Source organism: Rattus norvegicus, chromosome 6 (genome assembly GCF_036323735.1).
Source record: "Rattus norvegicus strain BN/NHsdMcwi chromosome 6, GRCr8, whole genome shotgun sequence".
Taxonomy (NCBI): Eukaryota; Metazoa; Chordata; class Mammalia; order Rodentia; family Muridae; genus Rattus; species Rattus norvegicus.
In genome coordinates this window covers 116,720,471-116,729,281 of record NC_086024.1, presented here as the reverse complement: position 1 = coordinate 116,729,281, position 8,811 = coordinate 116,720,471, and the positions used below count along the sequence as shown (strand labels likewise).

Sequence of the window (8,811 nt, the reverse complement as noted above, 5' to 3'; positions counted from 1 at the left end):
CCCATTATTTTATCCGCTACGTTTTTAGAAATTGAATATCAATAAGAGGATAAGTAGAGGTGATGCAGGAGAGTTAAAATGCACATAATTATGACTGTCTAGTTACACACATTTTCTATAGAATTTGAGAGTTCTTTTACAAGGCAGCGTTGAAACCACACATGATCCTCTGCATTTACCCCCCCCCAACTCTTGTTCCCCACATGAGCTGAGAGAATTCTTTGTTTTCAAATCTCAGGCGATGTCACTGCTCCTGTTCTGACGCAAATCTTGCCCTGCTGTCTGGGTCTTTCATTGTTCTCTTATCTTCAGAGTTCCCTGTGCTGGGAGCATTCAGAATTCACAACCCTTCGCCAAGAATACAATGACTATATGCAACTGCTCAAAAGCCAGACTTTGCATGTCATTATTTTTACCAAACAATGGATAAAATATGTGTAGGTTTTTTTTTTTAATCTATTACCCATCCCCCACTGGAGAGAGAAACTGTGTCTCCTCTGCCCTGTGCACCTGCTGCCTAATCAATGTCCTAATTCACAACTCACACCTCGGGTCTCTACAGTTTAACTCCTTCATTCCCATTTGCCCAGGTGACATCTCTCAAGTACCTTAATGAAAGGCTTTGCTCCTAGAGCTGCACAAGCAGCTCTTGTGGCATGAGTCATAACTGTGCACGTACGTAGCGAGAGAGAGAGAGAGAGAGAGAGAGAGAGAGAGAGAGAGAGAGAGAGAGTAGAATTCTTTGTGTGACTCATTTTGCTTCAAAAGCAATATGGAGAATAAAAACAAAAGTAATGATAACTTTTTCTAATCCCATTGCCCTTAAGCACAGGCACCAGATAGCGCAATGTGATCCATTGCCTAAGCCACCCACAGCCCTCCCATCCTCGGGGCCCTGCTTAGCCTCTGGTGGTTACTCATTGCAGAGGACAGTTGAGAGAAATGCTCTTATTCTTAGGGTGGTTCCTTCCCTCCTTATACACAGCTTCTCTCCTCCATAGTGAGAAACGATGGACCAGCCCTGCACTAGGTCATTCCATGTTGCTTCCGGTGGTCTGAAAGGTCCCTCCTTTATCTACATGTCCAAAGAGGAACAGAGTCTGAAATTACAGAAGCCCTGGTGTTCACCACACTAGGCATTCTGGATACAAAAGAAGCTATAAATGTGTGGCTTACTCGGCCTCTTTCCTTTATCTTGAGGGCCAGATATAACACTGGTAAATTTAAGTTCTGAAGTACAGGCAAGAAAATTAGATGTTCCATGGAAAGACATTCAAGTGAATGAAAGGCTGGAGTTGGATGGATCTCAAGACCAAAATGTCAGGACTGATTCTGGCAATCATTTTCCGAGTTAATTGGGTGAATCTCTCACAGCTTTAATTTTGACTATAACTACTGAAAATAGAGACAAATAAATAAATGACCAAACTTTTCGTCTCCCATTTCAAGGATATTATAAAAAAAATTAATGAGATAGAAACTTTTATTTTAATTCAACCAGTGCCTTCTAAGAGTGAATGACTGGTGCACTGTCATAGTTAGTGTTACCACCACCACCACCACCACCACCACCACCACCACCACCACCACCACCACCATCCTCATCATCACCCCCCCCCCGACTCCATTTAGCACCTTAACTTTTTTGTGTGTTGTACTACTGCCACCTACCGGCAGATTGAGTGAATAGGACTCAGGCTTAAACATTAGGGTTTACATTTGCTTAGATGGGTATTCACTTGGACTGAAATCAGAAAAATGTGCATGCTAAAAAAAAAAATCAAACAGAAATGATCACACTTGTTATATTTGGCAAGGAGGAATCAGCCCCAACCTTGAATAAATGGGGCAGAAATGAGCCCAAGGTCTAGATTAAGAGAAACTCAACCAGGTGGTCTCATCCATTTTTTATTAGTCCAAATGTGTTTCACATGTAACAAGCCATGCCCCTATTAACTTCCAGGCATAAAATGGAAACATTTAGGGCAAGCTGTGGACTGACTGTCAGAATTGGAGAAAGTGTGACATTTTGAAATACCTGAGACAGAAAACTGGCTCTGCCGTCAGCAGCAACTGGTCAGTGGAATTGTACAGAGGGCCTGGCTGGCCATCTTTCTGAGTTCTAAACTCTGCGGTCACTCCCAGAGGATCTACAGCTTTTCCTCTCCAACTTGACAAAAAGACAAAATAATCATCTTCTTCCTCTTCTTCTTCTTCTTCTTCTTCTTCTTCTTCTTCTTCTTCTTCTTCTTCTTCTTCTTTTTCTTCTTCTTCTTCTTCTTCTTCTTCTTCTTTCAGATCATTGTCAGAACCTTCTAGTTAGGCATTCCATGGGGCAATAGATACGAGCCATTTGTATGTTCCGTGGCCATGCTGAATTTCCTCTGGCAGTGTGCCAAAATTCTTATAGCAATCAGGAAGGCTGATGGACCTACATCCAGGAAATTAAGTGATGGTTTCATTTAAGGCCCATAAGTGAAACCTGCCCATTTCAATAGGAATGTCTGTCTACAGAAAGTCAATGGAGCACCAACTGCAAGAACAATGGGACAGAAATGTTTTGTCAAGACCGCTGAACTCAGGTTTCCCTTCAAAAGCCAGGAAATCACAAGGCAGCCCACTGAAATACTCCTTTGTCACAGTGTAACTTGGGAGTTGATAATGATGGCCAGAGAGCTTGGAGTGTCTGGATTTATGTGCCTTTGGAGTAAGAACTTGATATGTTTTAATATACATTAAGCTATGAATAGATTTTCGATATGATGAAAGGTCTTAGAAAAATGAGAACCATGTACCTAAGGAAAACTAGAAGGCAGAATATAAACTGGAAACATCTATTTGGAAGGCTGTTACACTCACCACTATACCACCAACACCACCCAGAGTAATCTATCAGAATTCATAATTTTCAATTCCCAAGCTCCGTCATTGACCCAAAAGGGGCAGCTTCAAATTTTACCCACATTCAGGTGTTATCCTGTGCAACCATTCAGTCCGTAGCTATTAGCTGGAACACCACTCCCCCACTGGCTATTAGGTTGAATGCTTGGCCCACAGCTTGTGGAGCCTTTCTGAAAACTGTGTACACTGTAGCAGATGGCGCCTGAACAGTAGAAGGAAGTCAGTAGGAGTGAGCCTGTGAAAGTGGTGTCTGCTTCCCACCTTCTTTGTCCACCTTCATTTGCTGTAATGTAAAAGCTAATGTCACGTACTCCTGCCAGCATGGATCAAGGTGTTTCCAACTTCCGTGCCTGCACAATCATGATGCACTGAGACCTGAAATTGTGAACCAAAATAAATAAACCCCTCCTTCTTTCCCCCATTAATGTATTTATTTATTTACTTTACATGCCAGTCACTCCTCTCCTCCCAGCTCCGCCCTCACAAATCCCTCCTCCCATTACTCCTGCTTCTTCCCCCTCTTGAGTGCCCCCCAGCCCTGGGACATCAAGTTTTGGTAGGACTAAGTGCATCCCCTCCAACTGAGAGGCAGTCCCGCTAGGAGAAGGGGTCCAGTGGCAGACAACAGTCAGAAACAGTCCCCACTCCAACAGTTAGAGCACCCACATGAAAACCAAGTTGAACATGTGCTACAAACATGTAGGCCCAGCCCCTGCATGCCCTATGGTTGGTGGTTCAGTCCCTGTGGGCCCCTACAGGCCCAGGTTAGTTGACTCTGTAGGTTTTCTTCAAGCGTCCTTGGCCCTTCCAGCTCACTCAGTCCTATCCCCCACTCTTCCGCAAGACTCCTCGAGCTGTGGTTCTCTGCATCTGTTTGGTTCTATGCATCTGTTTCCATCCAATGCTGAATGAAGCCTCTTGGGAGGCAGTTAAACTCCTCCTTTTTAAGGTGTTCTGGCTGGTTTTCCATCACAGCCATCCAGGCCTTCCAGATTGGTGAGTTTAGAAGGACATTGCTTTCCAGCTGAGTCTGGTTAGGTTATCCCAAGTTTAGGCTGAAAACAAAGTAGTGCATATGCTGTAAATTAACTACACCTCAAAAAAAAAAAAAACCTGGAAAGGATCTACTGTTAATGTAAGGATAAGAATAGAAACAAGAATTATAATCGTGGCAAAACTATCAATAAGAATAAACATAAGGGTGAGTCTTTAAAGAGGCATGAAAAAAACATTTAATTCATGCTACTTGTATTGTGGTAATAAGTTTTATTCCAACTATCATACCTTGTTTCTTGTTTAGCTACTTTGTGTTTCTCTGTCTGTACCCTAACGTATTTAAAGTATTGTTGAAAACTTCTAGAGGTTTTATTCATACCGAAAATCACAAAGGAGTTTTAAGAGGCTTGTTGGAGTCTGCAATGTCCAGGCACTTGGAGAAATTCATTTTATTAAATGCATAAGCTTTTTAGCATGATCAACTAATGAGCAAACACTTAGAATGATGGTTATTATTTGTGTCTCGAAGTCACCGATAGGTTCATAACATCAATAATTTAGTTATTAAGCAAACATTGGGTAGTTAATTTGAAAAGCTTTCCTACATAGATAGCCTTAAGGTTCTAGAAACCCTTTGATAGTTATGCATTAGCCCTTCTATAAGAACTTGACAGCCTCTCTCAGTAGGAATGGTGGACCCTACTTGGCCCAGATAGGTGAGGATGCTCTCCTCATTTCTACTCTCCAACTACAGGAAGACTCTGCTCTCTATTTCTGTCAGGGGTCTCATTTTTATTTCTACAATACTTCCATAGTTAGTCCTGTGTTTCTAACTGTATCTGCTTCACTTTCCCTATCCTTAACAGTCAATGATTCCCATTATGTTGACTTCCCTGTAAAGATCCGACAGTCCCTGTCTTCACTGATGCTGTGGCATGAATTGGGGTTCACGGTACCAGCATGTTCTTTGAGTGCTTAACCCACATTCAAGCCATTTTAAGAAGAACAAACATAAAATTCAGGGCTCATGCACCCTACACAGGTAACAGTATGGCTAGGCTGACCAATCCATTCAATCAAGTGTTACTAGATTGGATACGCCCGTCTCTCTTTAAATATGTTTTTATTTCCTATTGCCTTAAACACTCTTCCTCTATATTGTAGCAAATGTGACTGCCTAGACATTCTAACAGCTTCCTGACTTGAAGGCAAAGGCGTTTCTCCTAGCTCAGTATTTTCACAGAACTCCCATGAAAGATCTAGAACATGCGAGAGAATGTTCATGTCCACTCTGTGGCTGGAGATGGTAGAGAGCTCCCCTTGACTTGCTTTGGTTCCCATCAACTTCAATAGCTACACAGTTGGAGTAGGAGGTTCCAAAAGCAGAAGGAGGTTATGTGTGATCAATAGGGGAGATTGGCATAATTTAAATTTTTCCATAAACGACCCAACTTATGTTGAAATTCTTATTATAAAATGAGGAATTAACCCGTAAAACAATGCCAAAGATCCCGAAACTATTATTATCTGAAACCTGCTCTAGTTCCATTCTTTTTTTTTAAGATTTACTTAATTTTTTTTATGTATACCAGTACACTGTAGCTGTCTTCAGACACACCAGATCCCATTACAGATGGTTGGGAGCCACCATGAGGTTGCTGGGGATTTGAACTCAGGACCTCTGGAAGAGCAGTCAGAGCTCTTAACCACTGAACCATCTCTCCAGCCCTCCAGTTTCATTCTTACAACTGTGAGAAAACACCCCTGACAAAAAGCTACTTAGAGAAGAAAGGAATTTCTTTGGCTTACAACTTCAGGTTCTGTAGTCTATCACATCAAGGAGGTAACAGCTGCAGAAGCTTCACGTAGCTAGTGGCATCCACGGCCAAGAACAGAGCACATACATTCTCACTTGGTTGCTGACTTGGATTCAATGCCAATTGAATCATTCTTATACACTTCAAGAGCAGCTGACTAGAGAATGGTGGCACCCTCACTGGGCTGGGTCTTCCCGTTTCAATTTAAAAAAAAATGTTTCCAGACATGCCAACAAGCCAAAGCAATGTAGACAATCCCCATCGAGACTCTTTTCAAGTGACTCCAGATTGTCACGTTGAAAATTACAGAGAGCTTCACACTGTGCACCTTATTAAATCCCAGATATATAAGTGCTCAGCCTCTGCATTTCATCTAAGTCCAGTCTTGCGGAAAGTTAATAATAGTTCAGTAGTATAATTCTGAGTGAAGTTCATCATAAAGCAATATAGATTTTTTTAATTGTTGTATTTGAGGGGATTATAATATAATTGTATTTTCTCCTTATATTTCCCCCTTCTAAACCCACCCATATACCTCTTTTACATTAATGGTCTATTTTTCATCAATTACTGCTATACACTGTGTGATTTGAATAAGAATGGCCGCTATAGGCTCATATGTTTGAATGCTTAGTCACTGGTGAGTGGAACTGTTGGAGGAAATTTAGAAGGATAGGGAGGCGTGGTCTTGCTGGAGAAATGTGTCACTGGGGATGGGCTGTGAGGTTTCAAAAGCGCACACCTCAATCGGGTGTCTTTCACTCTGCTTGCTGCCTATGGATCAGAATGTAAAGCTACCACTCTAGTGCCATGCGCCTCTGCTTCCTGCCGTAATAATGATAGACTAACCCTCTAATACTGAGAGCAAGCCCAATTAAATGCCTTCTTCATAAGAGCTGCCTTGGTTACAGTGTTTCTTCACAGCAATAGACAGGGACCTAAAACACACACGCACACATATGTGTCCTATTGCCACACACACACACACATACACACACACACACACACATGTGTCCTATTGCCATAAACACATACACACACACATATGTGTCCTATTGCCATAAAAACACACACACACATATATGTCCTATTGCCATACACACACACACACACACACACACGTGTCCTACTGCCATACACACACACACACACATGTCCTATTGCAATATTGTGTGTGTGTGTGTGTGTGTGTGTACATAGATGTATATACACATATATTCCTAAATGGAAAAATATACTTTGCTCTATATAATGTTACTTGTATGTACGTTTCTCAAAGCTGACCATTGGTATAGGATAACTAATTGGTGTGCGCTCCTCACTGGGGAAGACTTTGTCCTGCTCTCAGCATTCTTTAGGTGCCTGCACTTCCTTATGGAAGGTTGAAGCCCTGTGGACCTTCTCACATCCATGTTAGCATGTTTCCTACTGTTGTTCTTGTTCGGCTCATGTTCAGACAGTCACGTCGATGAGACTCTTTGGCTTTCACTCCTGACTTTCCTAGGAGACTCGATCTCACAGCAAATCCACTGCTCCTCTGGCTCTTGTGATCTCCGGGGTCCCTCTTCCACAATGATCCCTGGGCCTTAGGTGAGGGAGCTGTGCTACAGACATAGCCGTTTGGGCTGGGGCCCATTCTGATTGGCTGTGCTTTGTTTCTGTAACGGTCTCCATCTTTTGCAAAGAGATGATTGATTCTTCGATGCAAGCTGAGGCAAAATTGTTTTGAAAAGCATATAGTTCATAGAAATGCTTTCTGTGTATAAATGACAAATTTCTATTCCTGTGCTACAATTTAAGCAGCTAAAGTCATATGCGTCTGAGAAACTAAGAGGTTGGAATATGTATTTTGAGCTCCTGGCACTGCCAACACCTAAAGTTGACTGGCAGCAAATCAGATTTTGCCCTTTAGCCACGTCTTTTTCTCCTAGACCATAATAAAACCTAGATTTACATTTAAGTGTGATCGTGTAAAGATAAAACGTTAGTGACATTAAGTCTTAATTCAGACTCTTTCATGAATAGAGACTGAGAGAGAGACAGAAACCGAATTTAAAAAAAGAAAAGAAAAGAAAAGAAAAACAAAAACAAAAACCTAGTCACAGAGCAGCACCTTGGAGGTCCAGTGGATCTGGGTCTTGCTTCAACAGTGTTTGGACGGAACAAAGCCGGGGACTCCCACTTTAGTTAGCTTCCAGCTGCCTTACAAGTCTCTCCAGTCACAGCCTCCAGGACTCTCCTTGCTGCCTTTAGTTCCTAAGCAGCACCTTCTTCGCTGTTAGCCCCATACTCCGGATCAGCGATGACCTCAGATTCGTGAGAATTACTCCCCCGAAGTGGAAGCTGCTGTGAACCGCCTGGTCAACTTAGACCTGTGGCCCTCCTACACCTACCTCTCTCTGTGCTTCTTTTTTGATCCGGATGATGAGGCTTTGGAGGGCAATAGGCCACTTCTGAGAACTGGCCGAGGAGAAGCACGAGAATGATCGCGGGGGGACCTACACTCTTTCAGGATGCGCAGAAGCCGTCTCAAGATGAACGGGGTAAAACTCAGGAGGCCATGGAAGCTGCCTTGGTTCTGGAGAACGACCTGAATCAGGTTCTCTTGAATACAGACGCCCTGGGCTCTGCCCGCACAGACCGTCATCTCTGTGACTTCTTAGAAAGCTACTTCCTGGATAAGGAGGTGAAGCTCATGAAGAAGATGGGCAACCACCTAACCAACCTCCCTAGGCTGGCAGGGCGACAACCAGCGCAGACTGCCGTGCCCCAGGTATCTGTGGGCGAGTATCTCTTTGAGTGCCTCACTCTTAAGCTCAACTCAGAGGCCTCTGCGCCTTCCAAGGGGCCCCCTCCTCTGCTCTGCACCGGCCGCCTCAGGACCTCCACCTGAATGAACCTCTTAAGCCACTAGGCAGCTTTGTAACCGCCCTGGAGCCTCTACCAAGCCTTGGACCAAGTGAAAATAAAGCTTTTTGAAACAGAAGAAGAAAAAAAATCTAGCTACATATTAAAACTTTTAAGCATGTGATGACAAGCCACAGAAACACCAAATAAATGACTATATAGCATGGTTAAGCATCTGATAGGAGCTAAT

At 42.9% G+C, this 8,811-nt stretch overlaps 1 pseudogene; it reads left to right on the top strand.

Annotated features, from left to right (window-relative positions):
* The first annotated feature begins 3,809 nt into the window (after positions 1 to 3,809).
* Positions 3,810 to 8,607, top strand: Ftl1-ps2 (ferritin light chain 1, pseudogene 2; annotated as a pseudogene).
* The last annotated feature ends 204 nt before the right edge of the window (positions 8,608 to 8,811 follow it).